This window comes from Arachis ipaensis, chromosome B7 (assembly GCF_059453495.1).
Source record: "Arachis ipaensis isolate K30076 ecotype BB chromosome B7, ASM5945349v1, whole genome shotgun sequence".
Classification (NCBI taxonomy): Eukaryota; Viridiplantae; Streptophyta; class Magnoliopsida; order Fabales; family Fabaceae; genus Arachis; species Arachis ipaensis.
Genome location: NC_142442.1, coordinates 500,869 through 512,812, shown reverse-complemented (window position 1 = coordinate 512,812; position 11,944 = coordinate 500,869). Strand labels below are relative to the sequence as shown.

The following is an 11,944-nucleotide window of genomic DNA, read 5'->3' as shown; positions in this document are numbered from 1 at the left end:
AACTAATCATGTTGGTGGTTCTTAGAGTGGTGGTGTGTGTTCATATGTTTTTGTTATTTCACTTTGCATGTTTGTCTTCAGATTCATGTCATTCCTATGAAAGTTCTGCTTTACTTCAGTTCAAGACCCAACTCATTACAAACACTACCTTTTATGAGAATACATATTATGAGTATGTGTGCCCCAATCTTTATCCAAAGATGAGGACATGGGATAATGGAACAGATTGTTGTTCATGGATGGGTGTCACGTGCCACTCTGTGTCTGGTCACGTGATTGGCCTTGATCTCAGTTGCAGTGGGCTTGTAGGTAATATCCATCCTAACAGCACTCTTTTTCACCTTACTCATCTCCATACACTTAGTCTTGCTTACAATCACTTGATCTCTCTGGGAACTTTGGTTTGATGTCGAAAGAAACCACTTGGAAGAGAATCTTGCAAAATGCAACTGCTTTAAGAGAGATTGTATTGGATGATACAGACATGTCTTCCATTAGTGCAACAGCAAGTCCTTTGTCTTTGATTGCTAACATGTCTTCCTCTTTGGTTACTGCTCTTAGCCTTGCCAATACTGGAATAAGGGGACATGTGACAAGTCACATACTCTGTTTACCCAATCTTCAAAAGCTCTATCTAGGTGGCAATGAAGACATTCAAATTTATCTTCCAAAGTTGAATTGTAGCACATCTCTTCTGAGTGTCTTGGATCTTTCATTGTGTCAATTCCCAGGATCACAAATCCCTTCTTCCTTTTCTAACCTCACACATTTAACTTCTTTGTACTTGTCTGCAAGTGAATTAAATGCTCTCAAATCTTCAACATCTGACTCACTTGGACCTTTCAGACAATAGATTTAGTGGTCAATTTCCAAACGTACTTGGTCAATTAACCAGATTAAAAACACTCAATCTTGGAAGTAACAATCTAGGAGGGAAGTTGTTGTTATCTTCACTAGCTAACTTAACTCAAATTTCCCACTTGGATTTTCTGATAATAAGTTTCAGGGGCCTCTACCTAACAAAATAATAGGTTTTTCAAGTTTGATTAGATTGCTTTTAAGTGATAACATGTTGAATGAAACAATTCCATCTTGGTGTTTCTCCTTACCATTTTTAACATTCTTAGATCTATCAGATAATCTGTTTACAGGGCATATAAGTGCAATCTCATCCCATTCTTTACAGTATCTAGATTTATGCAGGAATAAGCTACAAGGAAATGTTCCAAAATCAATGTTTAACCTTGTCAACCTCACAGAGTTATGTTTGTCAAGCAAGTGGAGTGGTTCCCTCTACTTTTCACTTTTCTCCAAGCTTCAAAACCTTAAAGCTCTTTCTCTTTCAGGTTTTAATTCATTGTTATTAGCTTCTGAAACCAATGTAAGTTACCAGTTCACCAACTTGTTATCATTGCAGTTGCTACAGGTTGATTTAACTAATATTTCCAAAATCTTGTGGAAATTTCCAAAGTTGCAAACTCTCGTTTTGTCAGAAAACAAACTTGAAGGAAATGTGCCCAAATGGATACATGATATACATTCATTAGAGCGTTTGAAACTATCACAAAACCAATTGTCATCAATAGGCCAATTCCCATGGTATCAACTTAAATACCTTGATCTTAGTTTCAATCTGCTAACCGATGACAATATTTCCTTTATCTGCAATGCAACTTCTCTCCAGATTGTCAACCTGTCACACAATAAGTTTAAAGATACCATTCCACAATGCCTTGCCAATTCACCAGATCTTCAGGATTTGGATTTACCGATGAATAAATTTCATGGTACTTTACCAAGTACATTTTCAAGGGATCTCATTTCATTAAATCTCAATGGGAACCAATTGGAAGGACATTTGCCTAGATCTCTATCCAACTGCAAAGATTTGATAGATTTGAATCTTGGCAACAATCAAATTGAGGATACATTTCCAAACTGGCTTCAAAGTTTACCGTATTTGGAAATATTAGTTTTACAATCCAATAAATTGTATGGGCCGATTGTCAGCTTGAAAACTAAAGATATGTTTCCCCATTTACTTATTTTTGATATCTCATCCAATCATTTTAGTGGTCAATTACCAAAAGTCTACATAAAAAGTTTTCAAGCTATGAAGAGTGTTGTTGGAGTGCAAACAAGTTTTTATTACATCAAAAGTAGTTATGTCTTTATAACAAAGGAAATTGAGATAGAATACCATGAGTCTATGACTGCAACAATGAAAGGGCTTAGAACCAATTTTGAGAAAATTCCAGAATTTCTTGTAAGTATTGATTTATCAAGTAACAGATTTGAAGGAGAGATTCCAGATGATTTTGGGGAGCTTCATCGACTCATAGGCCTCAATCTTTCTCATAACAATCTCAATGGTCCTATTCCTCACTCTCTGGGAAATTTGTCAAACCTCGAATCATTGGACCTCTCCTCAAATATGCTTACAGGGAAAATTCCTGATGAATTGACCAATCTGATCTCTCTTGAAGTCTTGAATCTTTCCAGTAACCATCTTGAGGGATCAATACCTCGAGGGAAACAGTTTGATACATTTTCAAATGATTCCTATGAGGAAAACATGGGGCTATGTGGATTTCCATTGTCAATTCAATGCAACAACAATGTCCCTCAACAGCAATATCCATCTTCTGAGGCTGAAGACAAGTTTGGATTTGGTTGGAAACCAGTGGCAATAGGATATGCATGTGGAATGGTATTTGGAATTGGCTTGGGATGCTGTGTTTTTCTCAATTGGAAAACCTCAATGGCTTGTGATCATCTTTGGAGGCAAAAGAATTAAAAGGAGGAGCCGTGGAAACCGGCGTGCAAGAACAACTTAGTGGCCACAACTTCTGCATGAGAAATCTGTTTCAGGTTTTTGTTGTAACATAAATGTGCAATAATTAAGTTTGTATGCTATGCTGCTGTGTCCTTTTATATTTCGTTTGAGGCTTTAATTTGGTTGTTTCTGTTTCTGTCTTTTTATATTTTTAAGTCTATTGTTACATATATATGATGCTGCAAGTAAATTATGATATTTTTCTTTTTTTCATGCATATCTAACAACACTCATTGATTTTGCTTCATTCTACTGGTTAGTGTTCCAACTTCTAACCAAGCACACATTTGTCAATATCTTAAGAAATCTATTTCTCTGTTGAATTTAAACTTGGCCATAAAGACTCAAAACAGAGAAGATTATTGTTATAAAAACAGATATATTATAGTGATGAGAAGTTGAAGAAAAAAGCAAAGTAAGAAGCAGTTTTTGCAATAAAGCTAGGTTCTGCCTTCTTATTGATTTAGAAGAGGGTGCTTGACTTTTAAATAAAACAAAAATAGATTGGAACTCTTATTTAATGTTGATCCATCTAGATTTTTCATTTTCATGAATCTAAAAAATGGAATTTCAGATTGTACAACTAATCACTATTACTTTCTCGATAACTATAATTAATAAAATTGGACACTGGACATAAAAGCCCAATGTTAAATACATCACACGTGCAATTATGATGTTCTTGATTCCTATCATCTCAGTTTCTTGTGCACTAATCCAAGGTTTGATCTATTTAAGCACTTTGTGGCAGCATGTCATAACTCACATCTGTTTTAAAAAATAGAAAATAAATAAATAAATCATTTTCTAAGGCATAAGAAGAGCAAAGTATTGATGCTTGATCAAGCGACTGCATCAGTTGATACTGCTACAGACAATTTGATACAACAAACTCTTAGATTACATTTCGCCGACTCAACAGTCATAACCATTGCACATAGAATCACTTCTGTTCTTGACAGTGATATGGTTTTGCTTCTTCATCAAGGTAAGAACTAACAAATACCAATTATTCATAATTAAACTCTATTGTATCTTATTGATTACCACATTTTCTGATTTTTTCATTGTAAATTAATTTGATGCAGGATTAATTGAGGAATATGATTCACCTTCAAAATTGCTAGAGGATAGATCATCATCTTTTGCTCAACTTGTTGCAGAGTATACAATGAGGTCTAAATCCACTTTTGAGAAATCTGCTGATCACTGATTGAAAAAAGGTGCAAAATACCAAAACTTAGAAATTTCTTGACAATGACGAAAATTCAGGGGGAATTACAATCTAACTAGTAGAGTAGTAGTGCTCATGATTCTTCTGTCATTCAAAAGTTGTGATAGAAAAGTGTATTTAGTAAAACGGAAATATTTGGTAACCAAACATAATTAGCCAAAAAGTTCTTAAGCTTAATTTTTGTCGTACATATTCATTATTGTTAGAATTTGGTTGAATTAGTCCCACATTGCTTAGGATAGCAAATGGAGTGGGTGACCTAGACTATAAATATGAGGCTAAGTTCTCCATTTGTTTTTGCACCAGTTGAAAACACTTTAAGCTTGTACCTGATTTTTCTTTTCCTCTATACTCTTTGATTAGAGAGTGTTGTGAGGTGTAGTTAGATATTTGCTTTGAGAGAGTGTGGGTGTACTGGGGTGCCTGTGTTAGAGAGAAAGAAGTCTATGTGTTGTAACAATTTTCACATAGTGATATTCTCTGGTTGTCGTTTGACAACCGCCGTGGTTTTTTCTCCGGTAATTAGAGTTTCCACGTTAAATTCTTGTGTTGTGATTGTGTCTATTTTATTTCTCTGTCAAAGGTGTTTTCTCAAGGGGGAATGGTGTCTTATTCCCAACAAGTGGTATCAGAGCTTCGGTTCGGTGGGATTTATTCTTAGTATGCTCTGTGGTTGCAGACTAGTCTGACCTTCCACATCAGAAAAGAATTTTGTCCTGTGGCTTGAGGTTGTAGCTTGAGGTTGATCTTTGGTTGCTGTTGTTGTTGCTGGAAGGCAGTGTGACACTGTGAGAGTGCAGTTTGGATAGGTTCTGGCTAAGGAAAGACTTGGTATTTAAGTGTGTCCATTGTGACCCACCTCTCTTTCCTGGGGACCCTTCCTAGTGCACGGTCTACAGTTGAGTTATACTATTCCAGTATACGGTTGCAACAATGTCAGGATATTCAAGTGCTGTGAAGCTTGAAATAGAGAAATTTGATGGAAGAATCAATTTTGGCTTGTGGCAAATACAAGTCAAGGATGTGTTGATACAATCAGGTTTGCACAAGGCGTTGAAGGAGAAGATCTCTGGTTGCTCTCTCTGTGAGAGAAGATGATGTTCTCTAGAAGACAAGAAGTATCCTCATGGTATTACCACACTGCCATGGATAAGGATAAGTTGTGGCAATCGGGTCCACAATTGCACACGGGCATTGGTTGGCGTTGAGATGCAAGGTGTGTGGCGGAGTTAGGTCGATGGCTGAAGAACTTCCAGGAAAAGCCAATTTGGAAGTTACACCATGAATTTTCAGCAAGGTTTCGATCTGTACCAAGGCGAAATGCTTGGAGTGATCTAATTCCAAGTGAGTATACTTTCATGGTGGAGTATGATAGTTCTCTGAACTATGATTGTCGGTATAGACAATGTCAGCAAAGAATTATCGGTGTTGACAATGGAAGCTGAAGATGTGTGACTATTTCAATCAAGGTGGAGATTGTTAGAATTTGGTTGAATTAGTCCCACATTGCTTAGGATAGCAAATGGAGTGGGTGGCCTGGGCTATAAATATGAGGCTAAGTTCTCCATTTGTTTTTGCACCAGTCGGAAACACTTTAAGCTTGTATCTGATTTTTCTTTTCTTCTATACTCTTTGATTAGAGAGTGTTGTGAGGTGTAGTTAGATATTTGCTTTGAGAGAGTGTGGGTGTACTGGGATGCCGGTGTTAGAGAGAAAAAAGTCTATGTGTTGTAACAATTTTCACATAGTGATATTCTCTGGTTGTCGTTTGACAACGGCCGTGGTTTTTTCTCCGGTAATTGGAGTTTCCACGTTAAATTCTTATGTTGTGATTATGTCTATTTTATTTCTCTGTCAAAAATGTTTTTTCAAAGAGGAATGGTGTCTTATTCTCAGCAATTATATGTTTTTTTTTTTTTTCAAAACAAATTGCATTGAATAGATACTCTCACTCCAACTCTTTTTCTCCTTTGACTCATTCAAAGACTAAAATGAAATCTTTTTCTAACCCATCCATAACGCTATGTATTTTTATATGTAGTTTCCATTCATTGCATGCATGGATCTCTTTTGTCCTATGCCCATTAATTTTCACATATAACATTTTTGTATTATACATTGAGTTAGGTTTCAGCTTGTATTATAATAATAATATTACCGTCTTATATAATTTATTCCTTAGTCTTTGGAAGAAACACAGGAAACAAACATACAACTATTAACGTGAATTCATGGACAAAACGCTCATTCAGTCAACTAAATTAGATTAGCCACAAAATGTCTTCTATATATTATGAAAAATTATCTTCTCATTTATTTTATTCTTCTTTCTCCCCATATTTCAAAATATAAATCTTTCCCATTAAGACAAACTTGTGTTTTAAAATGAAAGAAGCATATTTTTTATTAACTAATTTTATAACAAGACTTATTTCTTTGCGAAAAACAAACTTAGTTAGTTGAGTAATTAATTTACACGTTTATTTAAGTAAGTGTTTGGGGTTTAAGTCACGTCTTATGTATGCAACAATTTATTGGCTAATCAAAAATCTTTAAACAAAATTTTGATAGTCTATTGGGATGTGAGATACTGTGAAAAATATAAATTGTTATTAAGAATATAGATTTGGTAGTCTCTTATCTAATTATGTGATAACTTTGTGAATTAAAATTTAAATAATATATTAAATTAATAAAATATCATATTGTAAATATAAGAGTAAATATAGTTGCATAAAAAAGTCTGAAAATTATGTAATTATTAAAAAAAATAAAAAAATTTAATCTACTCTTGTCATCTCGCTAACAGAAAATGTATCAATTTCTTCTCCTCCAAGTCCATCATCTGCAAACACCATAGCTTCAAGTCCATCATCCTATGTATCTTTATTCTTCTTCTTCAATATAACGCAAAGAACCAAGAACGGCTAAGCTAGTGAGTAAATAAGCCACCAAAGACAAATGATAAGTAGATTTAGGTTTTGATTTTTTAATTATTTTATTTTTAAATTTTGATTTGTTTTGATTTTAAAATATTTTAAAATTAAAAACAGAAAATCGGTTAATCGGGCCATAAAATCACAAAATCAATTGCAGATTTGCAGCCAACAAAAAGATTCGTCTCATGAACATCTAAATCGGGTCGGATTTGTTCGGATTCGTGACCGCTTTATCAAAATTCTGCACTGCAACACGCCGTCGATACGCTTGTTTGACGTATCCACCGCATGTCGGTATCGGATTCGCGTCCGACACGGATACGCTGGCACCATGAGCAAATCCGTGTTTCATAGATGTTAAATAAGGGAATTAGTTTTTTATGTTAGTACCGATTTGTTTGTTCAGCCCAAGACAAAAAAAAAATAATAACAGTAATAAATAAATTTAATTTACTTGATAACTTTTGATAGTATATTAACTGCACTTCTTACTTTATCTAAAGTGCACTAGCTTTTGCTATGCGCCTTTGAATTCAAATTTCACTTAGTGAAACGCATGTATGATGTGCTTAGTGCTCACAATATTAATAATTTAATGGGAAAACTATTCTAAAGGACCGTTAGGAAGATTTAATTATTAAAAAGGATCTCTAATACCAAAATTAGTAAGAAAGACCAAATCTTTTTATAATATTTAAGAAAGTGAACCAAATCTTTTATAATAAGGAGATAAATCTTTTTATAAAAAACCCTCTTGTCATGAAGGGTGCCCTTGAAACTTAGCCCATACTGCTGAAGAGGCAAATCCACCTTCCACTCCTCCATGATTTCATAGTCTCCTTTGGTGTAGCGTGGATAGTGAAGATGCATTTGAAACTCTAAACAAATAGTAGGATACTCTTGTTGGGTCAATCCTTCTTCAATAGTTTTGTCAATAGGGTAGTACCCCAAAACATGGCAAGCTAAGTGAACAAGCCATCTAAGAGTCATTTAGACAATGTAATCTTAGAGACAGTAGTGCTCCAATTTTTGTTTCAGGTGAATCTTATACATATTAAACATGTTTATATATAGGTGCACTGTGCACAACAATAGCGTATACATGAAATAATTTTGGACAAAATTAATAAAAAAATATTAAGATATTTGAATATTCATTCATACTCTTGCTAATAATTGAATGGTAGACATTTATTATTTGATTATTTTTTATTAATTATTTATTTATTTTTATTTATTTTTTTTGTTTTTGTGATCTTTATCTAACGAGAAAAAAAGACAAAAGATCATAAAAGTTACTAAAATTTTAGAAAAAATAAAAATTGTTAATATAAATATTATAAAAAATAAATAAATAAATAGTTAAGAATTAATATTTTAATAATTAAATCTTTCTAACGATCTTTTACAGTAATTTTTTTTAAATTAATTAACTAATTAATCTCAAGTGAATATTCATACATATCTATATAACGTTGAGAATCAAACAGCATATATTAAAGATTATAAAAAATAATTAAGGATATATTTATCTCCTTATAAAAAGATTTGATTCTTCTTCTTAAATATTATAAAAAGATTTGGTCCTTCTTACTAATTTTGGTATTAAAGGTCTTTTTTAATAATTAAATCTTCTTAACGGTCCTTTAGAATAATTTTTCCTAATTTAATATTATATTATTGAAGTAAGTTTAAGCCTTAACCAGTTGCCTAAGCCTAAAAGTCAGCTACTTCTCATACACATCATGTTTGTTTGCCTTTTTCATATGCATGGACATCGTTATACTTTAGCATTACTACATATTAAACTCATTCATATAGGCCACATTTATTCAATTCAATCTATGCATATTTAATATGCATGGCAAATTTTGTGGTGCCTATAATTTTAATGTCAAAATTGTCAAACTTATTTTTTGTGATAAATTTTAAATATTAAAAAATTATTTATTTTTATATTTTTTAATTTAAATATTAATTTTTATCTCTTTTTAATAAGTTAGATAAGTATATACGAAGAACATCGCATGCACCATTTAATATTTCATACACTAACTTTGGACTTTATTTCCGTCTTTTTTTGTTCGACAGCACGGTTAGCAACTTAGCATAGAGCAAAAATTGTGATACCAAAAACTATAACAGCGTGCACTTGCTAAGCCCAAGTTAAGCCCAAACATTGCATAGCCGAGCCCATCAAGCGTCTCATCTTTTCCATACCTATTATGAACTTATGATATCTCTCTTCCTTTGCAACCCAGTAAGCCCCTACACTAAGTCTATGTTTGGTTAGAAAGAAAGAAATAGAAAGAAAAGAAAAGAAAAAAAAAAAAGTTGAATGGATTTTTATTTTTTTTAGATGTGTTTGGAGGAAAGAAAAATAAGAAGAAAAAAAATATTATAAAAAGATAATTTTATTCTTATAATATAAAATACATTAAAAAAATGAAGAAGTAATATTGGAAGTGATGAGAGAAAAAAAAAATTTCCTTTCTTTTCTTTCTAACATTTGAGAGAAAAAAAATTGATAGATCCCATCAGTTTATTTCTATCCCTTTTCTTTTCTTTTTAATTTCTCTTCACAACCAAACAATGAAAAATAATCATTTTTCTTCCTCTTTTCTTTCTTCCTTTTTCTTTCCTTTCATTTTCTCTTCAAACAAACATAGCATAAGGTTTCGACGAGCATGTGTGAAATTTAGAAAAGAGGAAACCACCAAAAATTACGTTGAATTATCAAATTGTTGATAAAAACTAGTGTATGTTTTCGTATCCTGCACGGGATAATATATAAAATTATATAAAATTTTTTATTAAAATTTAAATGAAAATTATATATATATATATATATATATATATATATATATATATATTAATTATTAGTATTAATATTTATTTTAATCAATTTGAATTGATTAAATGGTCATCTTATTTGTCCGTTTAAAAAGTATTTAGAGTTCGAATCTCGTCTAGTGTGTATAATAATTCATTAGTTAGTAATAAATAGAGCATCAATATGTGGTGAATTAGTCCTCGGTTTGCCGAGTTAGAAAATCCGTAGAAAAAAAAATTGTATTTGTCTTTAAAATAGATTAATTTTTCATTAATAACAATACTTATGGACTTTTGTCTTTGTTAAAATTTACTTGGGACAATTTTATTTGTTGGTATCATATTCATTCTTGAAGTCAAAACAATATGATCAACATTGTTATTTGTTAAAACTTCCCATTTTATGAAATGAATTTTAAATTTTTAAATTTATAAACCTATGTCATTACAAAAGTTATTAGATCGATTAATATTTTTTGGTAACATGGTGCACCGAAACACCATCGTTAAGTATTAGTTAGTGTGAAGAGAAATTAATAACAACTTTTGTTATTCAATATATAATTTATTCTATTGAAAGATAAATTAATATTTCCTAAACTTGTAAATACATTTTCTTCTAATTTCTTACATAATTTTATTTGACAATATTTATCATTAAAAAATAACGAATGACCATACTATCTTAAAATATATATGATGTACAAAGTAATTTCTTATCTTGAAATTAATTTTAGTTAGTGAGATAAAATTTAAAGTATTTTTTTATTTTCTTACTCAAATTTAAATTTAAATTTAAATTTGATTAACAACTCATCTTTTTTTAATTTCAATAAAAAAATTAATTAGTTAGATACAAAATATTCATCATTTAATAATTTCAATCATTTAAATTTTAATTATAAAAAATTGGGTTAAAATTAATTATAAACTTAATATCCAATGTATTGATTTTTTTTTGACAAAATTAATGTATAATGTATTGAGAATTGATTTATTATCCAAAATTTTTTTATAAACTTTGTAATATGTAAAAATAGTGATCTTATTTTTTATTATTATTTAAAAAATTATTTATAATTTTTTAATTATGTAATTAACTTAATTAATAACCTTTATTATTGTTTTTATATTAAAAGATATCAATTTATACTATTTATATATTTTTTCACTACTAATAAATAAATAAGTATTTGTACTATTATATTTATTGTCCTAGATGATGACTTAAATTATTTATTTTGTATGTTAAATTTATTAAATATTAAGATGAAAAAATTATTCAATAAATTATATAAATAATTATTACAGAAAAAAAATATATATATCATATATAATAATCCTTGATATATATATATATATATAAATAATGTGAGTAATTATTGTTATTTTCACTTTTTCGTTACATTAGAAAATAATATTTAAAACTAAAAAGAGATAATTAATTTTTTAATTTGAATTAAAAATGTCTTATAATATATCCAACTTTTACGTATATTAAGTGTTATAATATTAAATAGTATAGTATTTTCTATAACAATGACTCAAAATATTAATCTAAAATATATTTGGGCCTAATAAGACCTCAATGCAAGCAAGATCAACTAAAATTTATTGTTAAGGTGCCTAATCCGACTTAGTTTCATTACCTTAAAGGCCGAATGCAGATGAAGTCCATGCGTCCTCTCTTAAATCGGCTCAGATTGGATCTCCGTTGTTAGTTAGATATGGTAATGAGTACTTAGGGGAGAGTGAGAAGCCCCCTTCCCATCTCTTACTCCTATTTAAAAAAAAAAAATCCACATTCTTTCTTCGTCATTGCAAGTTCCTGTTTAATTACCGCTTAGGGAATGCAGATCTCCTCGGGTATCTACAAATATTCTTTGAAATTTAAAAAAAAATTTAACACAAAAAGACATAATATAATAATCATAAAATAATCAATTCATCAATATAATTTAACATAATTTATAACATATTCGTTATGAAAAATAATATTTCAAAAGGAGAAAACATAAAAACATATTCCAACATAATAACATATCATAATTTTTTAGGACGATACTGAACGACGTAGTGACAGACTTGAGAGGCAGAGAAAGT

At 30.5% G+C, this 11,944-nt stretch overlaps 1 pseudogene; it reads left to right on the top strand.

Annotated features, from left to right (window-relative positions):
* Window positions 1-8: 8 nt before the first annotated feature.
* Window positions 9-2,837, top strand: LOC107606406 (receptor-like protein 9DC3; annotated as a pseudogene).
* Window positions 2,838-11,944: the final 9,107 nt, after the last annotated feature.